Genomic DNA, 18,948 nt, shown 5'->3' on the forward strand with positions numbered 1-18,948 from the left:
GTCAACTTATACCTGTTGTTTTGGTCAACTGGTACCTATCTAAAGTCATCTCTTACCCAATATACAGAAATAGGTGTAAAATGGTCAACATAATATTGATTGAAGTATAAAACAGTATCATAAATATAAACATTTGAAATGAAAAAGAAAAACCATTAAATTCCAGAAAACATAATTATTTGTGTTCGTTAATGAGGGAACTGTGCATACTTATTTTATCACATTGCTTTCCATTTTAATTAGCTCTGTAAATGTTTGTCCATGCCGTATTGTGGATAAACTAGTAAAAAATAATTAAAATGAATAGTTTGAATAAGATACAATTTTACCAACCTAGGTACGATTTTATTAGATAAAGACAGTGTTACGAAGATATGCGATGAAAACAGTATGAAATTAATAGTTAAATTCAAACAAGCCATGATACTATGGCCGTATGACGTGTAAATGAAAACAAGATTACGCCCATTAACTTCAAATAGACCTTAATCACAATCTAAAATGACAACTCAACGTTCGAAATGGGGATTACAATCGTATGCAATTTACCTAATAAACAAGTACAAAAAACAAGTAACCTTTACCTGAATAAGAACAGTGGAAAATACGTTCGAAACGACGCAGTACTGTAATTCATCTAGTAGATGTATAATACAACACCGTTCTAAATATTAATATTTTACGAAAACTACCGAAAACTACAGAATACTCTGGTTCTCCGTCGTGTATGAATTCAGTATTACTAATACATTCGTCTTAATGCATTCGGCATTCGGCTTACTTCACGTGAGCTGCTGCCTTGTGCTTATTCATTTCGCTTAGAAGAACTTACAAAAATGCCCGTTTCTAGCAATAGTAAGTGTTGAAATGATTATAGTTCAGCAACAAGAAGATAACCACATGAGCAATTTAACAGAAATAATTCATTTGTCATTAATTCGAAAGAATACATGATTAACATACATCGAGTAAACATTAAAAAGAAATATGCACGCAACATTTCACTGACTGATAGAAAACAAGCATAAAAACGCAAGGAAGACGCAGTTATTTTATAACAAATAAAATAAAGCAAAATGCAATTGTCCTTTAGCAGTATGCAATTGTCATTTAGCAATATGTAATTGTCATTTGGCAACATAAATGGGCTGGCAGATATTCCCTTCCATATTTAATAGATATATATGACTATGGTTAATGGTCAGCATAAATGCTTCATCGCAAATAACATAACTCAAATGAATCTTTGCAAATCTGAAACATTGTTTTTTTTCAAATTTGTCACTTCACCAAAACGTGGACAGGTCCCTTTAAATTTCAATTGCTACACAATTTAAACTTAAGTTTCTGTACTGGTTTGTCATTTATGTTCAAACAAGCCAGCATATTTATAAAATATGCACGAATATTGTAAATATTGTCCCCATAAAATGTGTTTATGGACTTATATACACATCATCGAACAATGTGTACTCAAAGATGTTGTTGGCGTTAGCGCTGTGCTGCTTAATGTTAGCCATCCATACAATATATGGACAATGTGGGTATTTTTTGTTATGTGTATACGTGTTTTGCTTTTCATAGGCCTGCACGAGCTCTGATTGAATCGTGTTTTCTCTTTTCTAGAATTCACCTTAAACAAAGTATACAAGTTAAGAAAAACTTCTTGTTCCTTTTATACATTTTTCATAAATCTTGTTTGTTTCGGTTTGACGCTCTACGTTATTAAAATAGTTCAGAGTGTTTGTTATTTGATATCGTTATTACACACTTCTTTTTTTTAAATCTGCGAAAGCATAATAAATTATATTTAAGACCCTGATATCTTTATCCTAAAGCTAAATGATTTTATAGAACATAATAGGACCCATACAGAATAGATAAGGTGTATCCCACACCTATGTTTAGCCCTCACCTAGTTATGTGTGGAGGAATGTCATATTAATCGGAATCAACTATATAGTATTCATTTTTAGTAAAATCGAATCAGATTCAACAAAACTAACTATTTGATACCAAGATGTAATATATTTTAAAGAAAAAAACACGTTATGCACACTTTGCATATAACAGAACTCGAGCAGCTAACTGTCGGACATGTGTAGCATGCTAAGAGCATTTCTTTCTGACGAATTTTGGTAAAACACAAACACATGTAAGACAAACTAAATTACAATCAGTAAATAACATGACTCAATTTTTTTAAACCATTTTAGACAATCATCGAATACTGCGCAGTTAAGTTGATGCTTATAACACTAATGCCTTTTATTCCTCGCATTGTATTTAAACACTTTAATGTGTTGCTATTGAAGACGACGAAAGTTAACCTTGCCATCCTCATTGTCCATCTTTTTTATAAATGAGATTGTTAATTGTTCATAATTCAACAAAGATAATTTTCTATTGCTATCTGGGATTTTTACATTATTTCATGGTGACTACTTTCCCACTAAGTCTTCAGAATCAACTGAACGGAATAAACCTTTCTTTTTTAAAATGGGTTCTTGCAGAAAATTCTAATAAAACGAAAATATATATATATTTAAAAAAGGAAAAAGCAGTCGCGATCATGTATGACTAGTAAATATTGAGCTTATCAAAATTGTGGACAGTTTTATGTGCCTTAGTATGTTATCCACTGGAAATATATCAAATACCATGAAAAGGGTAAATTATCAAGAAATAAGTCACTAACCGTGGGAAACAAGATGTAAATTAATACTTTTGTTCTGTCAGGTAGATTGGCATTCTATGTATTTCTAATCGTATATCATAATTTATTATATCATATTCAATTAACTCATGACTCTGTGTGTTCAAAATGTTAATATCTGGGTTATAATTTAAAATTAACAAGTTTTAATTACGTAATCAACATGGCATCATAACACAAAGTGCCCTGAAATTAAGTGGCTGGTTTATTTATATTCTTTACATAAGACAACACAAGAATAATATTGCTCTTTATAAGAAAATAACGTCATCATTTTATCGATCGATTCAGTAGTTTGATATTGAAAGATATATCTACGGTAAGTACAAAAATACACGTCACTACATGAAATAATTATGAATGCGTTTTCTTTTAAACTAATGGGGCTGGTGGTTGTTTCGTCAAAAAATTAACTTATTTTTATTCTTGCAGTGCACTGAAAATAAGTTAATAACTTTCATTCCTATAAATCTTGACAGTACTCCTCACTGTCTGTAATGCGATACAAAATATCATAGAATACATTTTTTTCAATAATAACAATACCGCTCAAGAATATCAGTAAACCTTTGGTCGCTCAAAAATGATACGATTTGTCGATAAATTGGTTTATTGTGGTTAAACAAGACATTGTTTAAGGGGACAATACAATTAATATTAGTTCGTGAAACTTATATTGCCTTTACAGACAATAACACATAAAACGTCAAAACAACAACGGACAAAACAACTACAAACACGACCTGTCATTTTAAATTACCTCAGAAACGCATTTGTTTTGTATGTTAAATCACAGTTACCACTTCAAAACTACTTCTGATATCGTGTCAACATCCTACAAACATTAAGAAAACATTCATGCATGACATGGATAAACCTTTTATGAAATCAAATCACTTTTGCTAACATTTTTTAACCAATGTTAGAAGTTTCATTGATTTAGTCTATCAACTAGCACAAACACAGATAAATCCATGTGTCATACCATATATGATGTACAACATGAGTTTTGACGAAACGTTATAATGAAAACAAATATGCACATCATGTTCACATACAATAAAGCATTGTTGGTTCAGAGATCATATTGATTGAGCAAAGTTAAAGCACTAGGCATGTACTACTATTTTTTTCTCGAGAACGTATTTATATTATTTTTTACAAATAAATGAACATTTACAAAAAATGTTGATTTTACGAAAAAAGGTATTGAACCAATAAAAAAATCATAGTTGTTTTTAACCTCATCCAATTCAAAATTTAGCAAATTTTTAGGTAATAATGAACAAATTATGCCATGCGTAATTCTTGTTATAAACAAAGCAAAGATTGAACTATTATTTCAATACCATTGTTTCTATCTTGATGTAGCCAATAAACAGGTGACCGAGACACAATTCATGAAATTTGATACGAAATATCAAACACATACACTTAAATGTCTTGGCGTCATGACAACTTCGTTTGCGAATTCCATTTTTGAAGAAGTTACGAAGCTGAAAGGTTTTGTCAATAAAGCATGCATAAGTGCATTAACCAATTGTTTAACTCTAACTGATGTTCACATAATTTCATTAACTATTTAAAACTACCTGTATTCGTCTTCAATTTTCATTGCTCTAAAATATCCATTATATTATGAAAAATGAAAAGTATAAAGAGAAACGATTATATAATTTATCGTTTTATTTTGTGATATGACGAGGATTGCTTATATAAAGTATAAAGTTCATCCGATACTATGGTGTGAATTACTTTTTGTCTTTCTTAAGAATCCCATACAACATCAAAATCAACGAATATTTCTATAATATTTCGAAAAATAAAGTTAACACATAAAAAAATCAATGTTCCTTATAGAAAAACGCTAGATATGGTCTGGAAACATAGATTTAAGGGGTGTTGCCTCAGTGTATTTAACCGAGGATATATTTATAGCAACACCGATGATGCTATTATCACAACTCAATATTTTTGTTATCAGAATCAGGTTACACATGCCCAATTAATTTCCTTCTTTGTTATATATAGAATTCGCAATCTTTGATCTCAAATTTCACCATGACCGAGATAAGCCAATATATTACTATACATGACTGGAAAGGTGGTTTGATAAGCTTACAAAAAAACTGCATTTGAAAAAATTCTATACGGCGTAACTCAAAATAATTACCTTAGAACATATGAACCGGTTTGACAGCTACCGGCACTGCCATTTGAAGGCAAAAACCATGCCCTACTATTGAGGCTGGCAACCACTAACATACAAAGAAATGCACAAATCAGGCCTTTTGCCCTGTGACTTACACATGTACCTTTAAACTGATACCTAAACTCTTCATTTCAGATACATTTTTAAAATCTTATGCACCAGGACCTGCATCACATGTACTTAGTAGCAAACTGACTGCATGTAACACCCCAAATTCCACTTCCGTTTAGGATTATGTAACCTATCATTAGAAATGACCGAGTTGGTTTATAATACTATTGTCAGTGGGTCGATCCCAGGTGGGGTTAACTTTTTTTTACTTTTTTTTCTTTCTTTAGTTTCATTCTTGTTTTATACTGGAGTCCTATAGTCATGTTGTTTACATATATCAATTTAATGCATTAATCACAAACTCCAAACATGCCGAAATCTGTGTACAAGTACTTTTAAGTTATTAATGATTAAGGTCGAGTTTGATACTGTATGGTATTATGTTTGTGATTAAATATTGTTTTTGACGATGCTACGAAGCAGCTCATCTAAGTTATCATACCATGAAACACTTATTCACAATGGCGACCTATGTAAAAGACCGAGCCAGTCCGATTGAGATAGCTCGATTTTTCAAATCGGCATACCTCGCTGATTATCATTGATAAGGGTAAAGGAAGCTCAGCTATTTATAGGACAGCATATTCTGGGGAAACGATTTAATAATAGTTTGAAAACATTAATTTTAAATCAGTTATATCCAATCCATTATATGTTTATAGATCAATGAAATACTTATGCATTTTCTGTATTTTATTTGACATTTGTCGTGATTCTGTAAATAAATTGCAAATGAAAACGTGTATAATTAACGTTTAACGCGATCATGAGTATAAAGAAAACGATTTTTTTCGAACCTGCCATTTGTAAACGTTATAGCGAGTATGGTATATAAACAGCATAATAGCAGTATGACATGTATGAAACTTGCTCTTATGCGTGCTTTCTAATTTTGCATATTTAATAAACCTTTCAAACAGAAATTACAGAGCCACATCAGTGCGCTTACTATGTTTTATAATTCATTCGTTTGTTGGATATTCTTTGCTGTTTTAAACACATATTAGGACATGTCGCGGAGATTTAGTTAACCTTACCATGTGTTCATGGGCGAACTCACGTATTAAAGTGCTCTTACGACTATCTGCTCATACCTACTTTCGGGAATCATCATGAAATTATTGCCATACTTAACGAACAAACATGCCTAAGCTTATTTAATTAGAGAAAAAATAATAATCAAAAGAGAAAAAAAATGTGAAATCACGTCCGTTTACATAACATCATTAACTTAGGAAAGGAAACAACGAAATATTAAGTTTGGTATGATATACATTTGAAATTAAAGAGCATAGTGTAATTAAAGAGCATGTAAAGTTTTGAATATATCTGCTGAAACGTAATGTTCTAACCCACAAGCGTTTTACTGTAACAGAGCGTTTTTAAGATAAGTGGTACAGAAAATACACGTCGAATATCTTTTGTTATATTTGATCGAGAATGTAACCCGCCTCCCAGTTTCGCTGAATGGGTCAAGTTTCCCACGGGTACTACTTCCCCGTAACCCCAAATTTTGTTTTGTACCCAAAATTATTCGTACCCAATTTTTTTCTTACCAATTTTTTGTTCGTACCCAATATTTTTTTCCTATCCTAAATGTTTTTCGTAACCAAATATTTTTTCGAACCCAATTTTTCTTTGGCAAAATTTTTTTACCCAAAATTTTTGTACCCATTATTTTTTCGTACCCAAAATTTTCGTACCCACACGCACAATTTGGGTGATGTAGATAAACTTAAATTGATGCTTTTATATCCATTCTGTTCAAAAGCATCGTCACACTAGTACTGTCAGTACTTTGATTTAGTAATGTCTTTTGGTAAGCTGTTGTGATCCCAGTTAAGATTGTGAACAATTTCTAATGGTTATGCATATTTTTAACAATCTATGTACCGGTACTTTGGTTTTGCCTAATTGCTGTATTTTATGAAATTTGACGTTGACGATAGGGATAGTTAAAACAAAAAATCTGTTAAAAGTGCGGTGACCCCCTTTTTTATTTGTGTTGTATGATGACAATACGTAGATGAACGTATTTGAGCAGTTTCGCAGAATTTTATTTGACAGAAAAAAATGAACTATATTTATGTGGTTTACAATAGTAAAAAATGACGTTTTTGGGGTGACATAAAAATCATAAAAAATAAATTACTTAAAATTTAACTTGTGTACTCCATTTTATTGGTAGTGTGTGGTTTAATTAAATGGTATGTGATGTATTTTAGCTTATATTATATCTACATGTTGCCAATTTCATATGTTATTAATCAATTTTACGCAATGAGAGATTTCTCAGTTTTATTGAAAAAGTACATGTCATATAATGGTGAATAAAATCAAAACAAGGCCGGTGACCATATGTTTATAATTCATTGTTCAAATAGTATTTGCATATATATATCTTAAATATAAATTTTGGACAAAATCTATTTGATGGAAAAAATCAGCAAAACTGCAGCAACACCCCTTAACACCATACAAAATGCTCTTTTCTGTTTTTTGTGTACCAATATATTCAACACATGTCCATGTTATCAAGTTATTGCTAAAAGGAACATTTTTATGGTTTAAAATTATTTCATGCAATATTTTACGAAATATTTGTTGATTTTGAGTACACGTATGTATGAACCTTTAATTGCATGTGTTTTTTTATACTGGAACTCTTTAGTTCCCATGTTAAAATTTATTAGTTTAAAGCATTTAATGACAATCTTCAAAACAAAGTAAACAAGGGACAAAACCAGGTTTTCAATTTGAAAAAAAAAGTCTGATAAAGGAAGACAAGTCAAACTGAACTGATTGTTTATAATTAGCCCCCTTTGTTTCAAAATAAATCTATTTTTAGTCGTGGCGACCTTGACCTTGGAGATATTGACGTAATTCTTTCGTGCGACACACCGTCCAATGATGGTAAACAAATGTGCCAAATGATTTTAAAATCTCACAATGAATGGCATAGTAATGGCACGGACAAGCTCATTTATGGCCATTTTTGACCTTTGAACTCAAAGTGTGACCTTGACCTTGGGGATATCGACGTAATTCTTTCAAGCGACACACCGTCTTATGATGATGAACAAATGTGCCAAATGATTTTAAAATCTCACAACGAACGACAAAGTTATGGCCCGGACAAGCTTGTTCCGCCAGCCCGCCCGTCCAACCGACCGCCCGCCCGCCCAACCGCCCTCCGACATTCGCCAATCTAATAACCAGTTTTTTCCTTCGGAAAACCTGGTTAAATATGTGAAAAGGTTTCTTTAGATGATTAAGACATTCACAGGCTGGAAAAAAAACAACAGAGATACGAAAACTGAGGTTCGAGAACAGATAAATATAATATAGTTGATTTATTTAACCATTAATAGATTAATGCTTCAAATATTATCCTAGAAAATATTGATTTATGATACACACAAAAAAAGCGAACAGTTATACCGTTGGAGATTAAGTAGCTTTAGGCATAACATCAATATCGAAACTGTACAACGATACTTAAGCTGAACAAAACTTACCAGAAGAAAATAAACTTGATGTTCGTACCAAAATTAAGTAACATTAAAGTATCATTACTACTGAAAATCAACGAAAATTTCGTACAATATTTCGTAAAATAAACATAACCAATTAAAAATCAGTGTTCCTTATGTCAATTGCCGAAATTTCAACGCAAGATGTGGTCTGGTAAAATAGATGTTTATAGATAAAAAATGCTCGTTGTTTTTCCATTTAAATTTCCCGCAACGATATCTATTCTTACGACACATGAACACTAACATGGTGTTCATGTGTCGTATAAATAGATATATTCGCGGGAAATTAAAATGGAATTAATTGTTGTCACAAATAAATAAAAACGATCATTTTGTATCTACAAAAATCTATGTAATCATACCACATCCAGCGTTGAAATTGTGGCTATTGATATAAGGAACACTGATTGTTTAGGTGTTAACTTTATTTTACGAAATACTTTTAGAAATTTTCGTTGATTTTGAGCGTTTTAGAGACGTTAAAGCGGTCACTTTGCTCTACTTGTAACAGGATTTGTACATATGTTTAATTACTTAAAAATAAAATAATATCAAATAATATTTCGTACACTATTTTGAAGAAAACAATTTACGCATACAAAACCAATGTTCCTTATAGCAATAGACAACTATACAAAATGCTGTTGTTTGTTTTTTGTTACAATATATCCAACACATGTTCGTGTATAAAGTTTGTGTCCGTGTGTAATATGAATAGATATGGTTGCAGGGAATTAAAATGGAATATATAGTGTCACAGAGAAAAACACGCGTATTTTATATCTCGTTAAATCTGTGTTACCATACCACATCTAGCGTTGAAATTTTGACTATTGCTATAAGGAACATTGTTTTTTTTATAGTTTAACTTTATTTTACGAAATATTTTACGAAAAAATATTCGTTGATTTTGCATACGTAGAGCTATGTTACTTTAATGCCTCGATAAGGTGATAGACAACACGAGTGTTATAGCTAATGATCACGAGGACCTCCTGACATAAAGTTCCGAATACCCTATCAGGTTGACTGAAGCGACCCATATACCTGCCCGCTCCAACCAGACCCCCCTCTCCCTTGTCCATTCTAAGCTGATCAATCTCGAAGGAGAGGCAACAACTGAAACAATGACGGCATTATTCAGAAGATCTTGGAGGAATAAAAGATGCCCAACGAGACGATTTAGTCCTTGGTCAACCCCTACCGAAAATGGCTGCATTAAGAAGTCCCTGAATTAAAGCATCATCAGGCATGCATGTAAAGTCATGAATATCAAAAAGTACCAGCACTCTGACAAACACAAGTACGGAATTGTTTGATTTTTATGCACGCAAATAATCCAATTAAAGTGATATTATGGGCATTGTTCACTGTTGAATTGAGCTGAAAAGAATTAACAGGTCAAAAGAGTAAGTTAAAATGTGGTTACTTACCAATTATCTGCAACTCATCTTGCTACCAGTTGTTTACAAAAATATATTTTATATTCGATATTTTACATGACTCACCCAGTCCTCTAAGCCAAAATGATCCGTAAAACAAAATTGTGTCTTCATGTCGTATGAAAGAATATGCACTAAAACTAAATTTAGTTTCACATCGTACATGCATGATCAGTTGTCAAACGAAAGTACGGTTGATATTCAAATGCATTTTTTTCTATTTCCGGGATATTGTTTTGGTATGTTGATGCTGCATTAACAAATATAAGTGTATATGAAGTGAAAACACCAAAAAAAAAACGATTGCGATTGACACCTATAAACTGTTAGATGCTCATAATATCACTTTAGTAAAGATAGTACGTAGACATTTCACAGATCTGTTCAGAATATCACAGGCAATCTCCACGCAGAGTTGTCGTTCCTTGCTCTCACATACAACTCTGCGTAAGGCTCAGGATGCCATTTTGTCTACCAAATAGGTAAAACCGAACAAACGCATTCAATGTATATTTGATTGGATATTTAAGATCGCATGCATTAAATTAAAAAATATGACTTAAATGTACGATAAATCTTGCAAAAACTTGCGAGTTTTAAAGCTACTCTTTGGAACTATTTTATCGCCCATTTACGCAGATGGAATCATTCCACGCACTTGACAAATGTAAACAATCGAACATAATGTTTATTGAGTGACGTTAGGAATTGCTTCGACGTGTGTATGTATGTTGGTTTCTTAACATAAAAAAAAACATATCAATGTTATAATAATGAATTAAGACTTATATAAGATATCATGGTATGAGATGGTTTTCTTTAATGCAGTGAATGCAATGCAACCGTCGTGCAAGAGATTGTTTTTTTAGTATACTGTAACCTCAATGATGAACGCTTGGTATGATCATGACATGAATGAGACGCTTTCATAACAATAGTCCGTTCTGAGCCCAACACAGAGGTGAATGTAATGTAAGCGTTGTGCATGAGATTGTATCACAGGTATTTGCACATTGCAAGAACTGTAACTCTCTCTCCCTCTCTCTTTCATCCGTAGTTTTTGAATTATTTCCCTTGTGAGTTTTCTTGTGGGAAGCCGAATTACATGTCATAGTTACATGTCATAGATACGAATTACGGATCTTGAATGACGCGTTACATAATGAATTAAATCAAATCTCACGACAAGAGACTTCGAGAGGAAGAAAAGATAGAAGAGTACACGAACCGTAATTGTTTTTTTTTTTTATATATTTGGGGTTTGCAATATTTGATTTTGCACTTTTTTTCAGAATTTTTTTTTTCGTTATAATTTGATTATTTATTATTCAAAATGATGTTTTCACTATTTAATATCATAGCCACACGTTAACCACCTGCGGTATACATAGAAGACACTAAGACGTCCTTGTTTTTTAAGTAAATTTCACGTATCTTCTGTCCTCAAAGTCAATAGAACATTTTGACTTCAATACTTATTTAGGAAATAATGCATTCATGGTTACAGAATGAGCTCAGCGCTTGAAATAATCATTTTAAAACATCATGACTACAAATTGTAACAGTAAATATACTACGATGTGCAAGCGACACGCAGTGTATGACGTGTTTTCTTATGAGTCGCCAACAATCTGACTTTGAATTTCAATAAAGACGATTGGAATGTGAGGCAAATTAGACGTCCAAAACGATGTTTGAGTGCTTTAACGTTATCCGTACACCGACATTACAAATTAACTTAATTAGTTAATTGAATAAATTAATTCCAAGCAGCAAACACGTGTTTTAATCAGAAAACACATGTTGTTAATTGTCCGTACTGGTTACAACTTCTATAAAAGGCTCAAGCGTGCATTATTGAAAAGTATGTACTACAATATGCGGTTAATGATGGCGTTAGCGTTGTGCGTATTGATGTTAGGCATTAGCACGATATACGGTCAAGGTACAGTACTGGTTAATTGTTTGTTTAGTTTCTTAAGTTGAACAGGTTTACGTTCTTAGAGACCACGGCATTTTGTTTAATATCGGTGTCCATAAAATTAAATAATAATAGTCTCTGTACGTTCGTATTTCTCTTTTGTTCCGTAAAACAACTCTAGCATTTGTACAATTTGCTGCATTTGTAAATCATCGAATTGTTTAGTGCCGCTTTTGCGACTCGTGTTAAATCAAAACAGGCTAAAATTGTTTATTAACTGAAGCCGAAGGATGGCATTGGGAGCAGCTGGAAGACCACTGTGGGCGATTGTTCAAAAATATGGTTAGACAATTTCACCGAAGGCTCATTAGATATCGTAAAGTGTTTTATTTTGCCAGCATGTTTGTATTTGATGTGAATGATTTCATTTATGATTCATTAAGTCGGTTTTCCACAGGCGCCATCGTCGACGCCAAATGTTGTTCAGGGGTGTAAATGAGTGTTACACGCGAGTAAAATCTACCGCACTGTTCAAATAAACAGTGTTAACTAAAAGTTTTACAAGTTTATTGTCTAATCCATGACATGAACAACATTTACAGATACAATGTAATATGATAAACATGCATGGCCAATCTTTACAGATTTGTAATAGACATTTTTTAATATGTATCAAATTGACAAATACATGTCACTATTCGTATCATTTTAAAAGTGTTGATTTCTATGACATATCATAAAAACCAGATTGCCATTGCCAACCTTTGATTAAACAATTGCCATAAAAAATAAAACACATACCTAAAATATTATAGATCAAGGCACTATTACGCATATTAAAAAAGAAAACATATTTTAAAAGAGCAAACACCAGCTAGAGTTAGATACTAGGTGGATTGGTTGGCAATGATCTTCTGTATTAAAGTTAAAATATATGTTCAGATAAGAAACATTACATTATTGACAGTGATAAAATATTTTTTTTTTAAACAAGAAGCAGTTAATATTCAATATGTCCATATCAATATCCTGAATTATATATATTGACCAAAAGACTCCAGTAAAAAAGTATTTATACATCACCCTGACAATATAAGCTTCTTCTTATTTGCAAAGGGGGGGTAACTCCACAGATCTTGATACAGCAACAGTTTGCTGTCACCAAGCACTATAGATTTATCTCCCTTATAACAAGTATAGCGATAGATTTTCACCTAAATATTTAGGAAACGGCATTGCTGCAAATGTACGAAATAATAAATATGTTATGAATACAATTATAGAAGTATTAACTCGGAACTTAATAGTAAAGTGTATTGGATATTTATATTTTAGATGCTAACTAAATAGTAATTTCTATTATGCAGCTATGACATATGCTATCATTATAGAACAATATACACATAGTTTACTGTACAACAAATTATTCCTAGTTTTCAAAATTAAATAGCATGTTTTGGCAGTTATATTGACTAAATCAGTGTTGGAGTGCACAAAATTTAATTTCTTTTGTTTGGTAAAATTGACAAAGTTATTTTCAACATCATAAGCTTTATTATTTAGTACAAATCTCAAATCCTGATGGGCATTGCATTCAAATAAAACATGTATTTCAGTTATAACTGATACTTTACATATCGGACACACACGCTGATTTTCTGGAATGTTTTCGTATCTTCCATTTTCTAACTTTAGGAGAGCAACCCCACAACGAAATTTAGCTAGAGAAGATCTTTACTAAGGAGATAAAAACGACTTAACATATGGTTTAATCACATAATCTTGTTTAAACAATCTATAAGTACGTAACTTATTTCTCCCTCTACAAGACGTACCAACATTATTCTGCATACTATTATGCCATACAGAGATAAAGTTACCCATGGTGCCTCGTAATAACTTATCACAAAATGATTTACGTGACATACTTGTACACGATTCTAATGTTTGTAGCATATTAATACTATGCATATGATTTTTAAACAGGAATTCCCAGGTCTTTACAACGACTACTACTTTTATCACAACAAAAAGTAAAGATTTTACTGGTAATTCTTTGACAATCCATAGATTTTAACCGATGCCACTGATTGGCCACATACTTCCATTGTTTCACATGCGGTGACTGCCAGGCCATCTCACCATAAAGTGCATTGTTGGGTGCATATTTACCCATACCAAGAAAGAAGCGCATGGCTCGTGATTGTATAGCATTTATACAAGTGTAAGATTTTTTACCCCAAATTGATGAACCATAATCTATAACTGGCCAAACTGAGCTTTCATAAAGCTTAGTAAATACATTGTACGGAACATCACCCATTGCTTTACATTTTGTTGTCAACAAGCCAAGAGCTCTTCCAGCACTTTGTGCAACAGACTTTGCGGTTACACTGAAATCCAAATATTCATCCAACAATAGACCAAGGTAGGTGTACCTACCAGTTACTTGAAAGTTATGATTACCACATGTGAAATTAAATGAAGTTCTGTTTACAGAGTTTTGTCTAAAATGTACGATGTTACTTTTAGATGGATTGGCAACCATATAGTTAACATTACACTAATCATTTAAATTATTAAGCATAAACTGTAAATCTTCTTCATTCTCTGATATAAGAACAATATCATCTGCATAAAGATAAAGAAGAATGCATACTTTATCATTTTCTAAACATATACCTTTATCAGCGGCCATTATTTTAATAGCTAAATCATTCACAAACATATTAAAAGGTAAAGGTGATAGGGAACACCCTTGTCGAAGGCCACACTGTACATCAAACCATTCAGTATAATAACCATTCACTCTCACACTTGAAGATACATTTGTATACAATGACTTTAATGCAGTTAATATTTCCCCACAAATCCCAATAATAGGGCTGCTTAATTTACTCCATAAAATGTTTCTACTTATAAAATCGTACGCCTTCTTAAAATCAATAAAAGCACAAAAGGTCGACTTTTTCTGTTTCTTTCGAGTTTCAATAATATTAGTGAGTGATGAAATATGATCAACAGTGCTTCTTCCTTTCATAAATCCATCTTGTTCGTCTTCTAAAATATTATTTTCTTCAGCTCAAACAGACAATCTATCATTTAAAATATTACAATAAATTTTGTACATAGAACTTGATAAAGCAATGCCTTTATATGATAAAGGGTCACATGTGTTAGATGTAACATATTTGGAGATGGGATTTAAAATGATTTTACCCCACTCAGATGGAACAATTCCTGTGTCGAAGCAAACATTGTACAAAATATGTAAAAAAGATACACAATTATTATTATTCAGGATATCAACTAGAATAGTATCTATACCACAAACCTTTCCTAATTTTGCTTTTTGTAAGGCTTTTTGAACTTCTAATATAGTAATATTTTCATTCAGAAAATATGTAGAAAAGTCATGAACATTTCCATTAACTACATTTCCGTGTAAGTCTTATGATTGGGTAGACACTTGCCTATTTACAAACAAACTACTTAAATCTTCCTTCCTTTTATTAAGGACAATGTAAACATCATTAGATATTGAGCCATCTTCACATAATACTTCCATAGGTATATATTTATTTCTAGCATGAGCAACACCTACCCGACCTATGGACTTCCAAAACTCTTGTTGGTTTATTTCACAATCTTGAAGCAGTTCGTTTTGAAACGACACCCAGTAGGATCTTTTACTGTTCGCAACCTCACGGTCAAAGCTTTTCCTAGCTGTAAAGAAAGTCAGTTTCAGCTGTTTCTTTACAAACATGTTGGTACATTTTAACCAATTTTGTTCAGCTTTACAAAGAAAATTCCATAGGTCAGACAGTGTGTTGTTCCACCTTGGTTTACCAATCTTTCTCTTTTTATTATTACTACCATACTGTACTGTTTTATAATTTAACTTATCATACATTTCTTGTTTAAAAATTGACGTTTACTAGTATAAGCAACATCAACATCACTTTGAAGTCTATGACTCTGTTCCAAACATAGTACTTTGTCATGAAATAATTGAATAATATCGTTGGTACATAGAAAATGTTCCGGTATATTTCTTACATCAAATGTATCATATTGAGGAGTACTGAAATGTGTTTGAGACGTTGACTTCTCGGCATTGACCCTTAACTTAGACAACTCAAATATCCATGATAATATAGAATAGTCAGGAATTGTTGAAGGTGAGAAACTATGTGATTACCTCATTCGCCATTATAATATCATGCATGCGATGCAATAAGTGAAGGTCAATATGCTAACGATTACGTTTAACGCATTTTACGGCTCTTTAAGATGTTGTCAACTACAACCCTGATGCTTTGCATACCTGTTGCTATTTCTAAAAAAATGGGTTGATTTTAGCCATAAGCTCGTGTTTTGAATGTTAATAGCAGAGTCGCTTGAGTTAGATTGCAACATACACCAGGATACAAAACGGGAATATCCTTGCAGCTGGATTCCATGGGAGTACCATTAATTAAAGTGATATTATGGGCATCTAACAGTTTATAGGTGTCTATCGCAACCGTTGTTTATTTTCGGTTTTTGACTTCATATACACTTATATTTGTTAATGCAGCATCAACATACTAAAACAATATCCCGGAAAGAGAAAAATAATCCATTTGAATATCAACCGTACTTTCGTTTTGACAACTGACGACATAAATGATTAGATGTACGATGTGAGTCTAAATGAAGTTTTCATGTAGATTCGTTCATACGACACAAAGACATAATTTTGTTTTACGGATCATTTCGGCTTAGAGGACTGGATGAGTCATGTAAAATATCGAAAATAATATACATTTGTATATTTTTTCTAAACAACGGGTAGCAAGATGAGTTGTAGATAATTGGTCAGTTACCACATTTTAACTAATTCTTTTGACCTGTAAATTCTTTTCAGCTCCATTCAACAGTGAAAAATAGCCATAATATCAGTTTTTAAAAAATGCAAATAAATCCCGTATTTTTACAGGTTGTGTCGTATGAACGGAAAGCTATTTACGAAAGACCTGTTAACTTAACGGTACTATGCTGGGAACTAGCTGCCAGTATATTAACTGTTCAAGCAAACTGTTACGGTTAATTTTCACAGTGCATATATAGTGGTCGAATGCCATTTCTTAAAATACACAGAACATTTACAATTCGTGTACAAAAACACGCCTTGATCCCAATGGTATTGTAGTGCTCAACAAGGCATCTTGTTGATTCCGTCAATAAACTATTTCGGCTAAGTGGCGTCTCACTTAATTACCATTAGTACACCCTCATTGGTATATCTATTCATTTATTATAAATCTTGTAAATAATGTGTCTTCACGTCGGCTTGTGTTTTTTTTATAGCCAGGCAGAGACCCATGTCCGCAAGTACAGTGTCCCAATAACTTTCGCATTCCGCCTCGTTGTAGACGACTTAGATTCATCACGGGAAGCGATGGAGTAACAAAATGCCCCACTTGCTACACCAACATCTGCGGTACGAATTGCCATTTGACGCATTGTAAAGCATATGTGTGGTCATTCTAAAGACCGAAAGCTTATGCCCGTTCGTCATGTATTTTTACCAGTATTATTTCTCATAAATACATTTAAAGTTTGACCTTTTTACGAGTCTATCTTAACTAAATTTTAACCAAAGTTTTCAATTGTATTCAAATATCATAATCTTGTTTGAACATACAATACATCATTGTTTTCGTGACTTATTGTTTTGGTCTTTTATTATCAACATCATGCATTTCTTCTGTTTCTCACCAGGCCCCCAGTCATCAGGCCCCCAGTCACAAGTCTGCCCCCAGATCCAGTGCCCCGGAGGCTTTATCCCTCATATATGTAGAAGGGAAAATTACGTCACTGGCAGCGACGGCATCACTCGTTGCAGGGTGTGCCCGTCTAATACATGCCAATCGTAGAACCATCGAGCAATTTGATGTTATACTTATGAGCCGCACCCTGTGAAGAGGGGTTTAATGCATGTGCGGAAAGTGTCATCCCAGATTATCATGTGCAGTCCACACAGGCTAATCAGGGACGACACTTTCCGCCTTAACCAGATTTTTCGCTCAGACAACGAAACATATCATCAAAGCGGAAAGAGTCGTCCCTGATTAGCGGACTGCATAGACAAATCTAGGACGATACTTTACGCACATGCCTTAAACCCCCTTTTCACAAAGCACGTCCAATATGTTTGCATCATTTGAGAGCAATGCTTTATTAAATCTTAAGCAAATTTTTACGAAATTTGAATTTTCATATTTACTTTCCCAATAACGATGTTTTTTTTTTATTTTATGAAAAGAATTGTTATCAAATGTTAAGTTCATTGGCATATATTGTGTATTTGACTAACAACTTTACTCAAATAAATAGCTCACCAATACCTTTATTAGAGACATTTCAGTAATTGTTTGTGTTTCGTAAATTCTGCACGTTATTCTATTCTTTCCACTTTTCGAAGCTGGCTGTTATCACAATTTCCATTATTTTACAGTAATAACATATCGAAGGGTCGTATTTTTCAATATTTAGCGCAAGCGGTACATAACAAATAATACCGGAGTATATCCCAAACACCCATACGCCTATATTATATCATTAACAAATGTCACGCATAACTTGTATCCATGACACACCTTAAATCCCTACTCGTGTCCATGACTTAGCTTGCGAACACCTATAATTCTTACTCGAACCCATGACATATCCTGCGTCTTACTCGCTTCCATGGTACACATTACGCCCAACTCGTGTCTATGGCAAATGTGCTTGCTAACATGTAAAAGATTCCTGTTCAAAAATCCTTTTCAAAGCATCACATGCGGGCGCAGCATACTCTAGGCTCACCATCGCACAAGCGCCTACTAATATGTAATAAATTCCGATTTGAAGGATTCAGCTTTCCGTATATCTAATTCAAATAAGATTGTCAGTTCTGGCACACGTATACGAAATGGTAAACCAGCTTTCAAAACACATTTAAAAAAACAAGTGTGAGTATA

Source organism: Dreissena polymorpha, chromosome 1, assembly GCF_020536995.1.
Source record: "Dreissena polymorpha isolate Duluth1 chromosome 1, UMN_Dpol_1.0, whole genome shotgun sequence".
NCBI lineage: Eukaryota > Metazoa > Mollusca > Bivalvia > Myida > Dreissenidae > Dreissena > Dreissena polymorpha.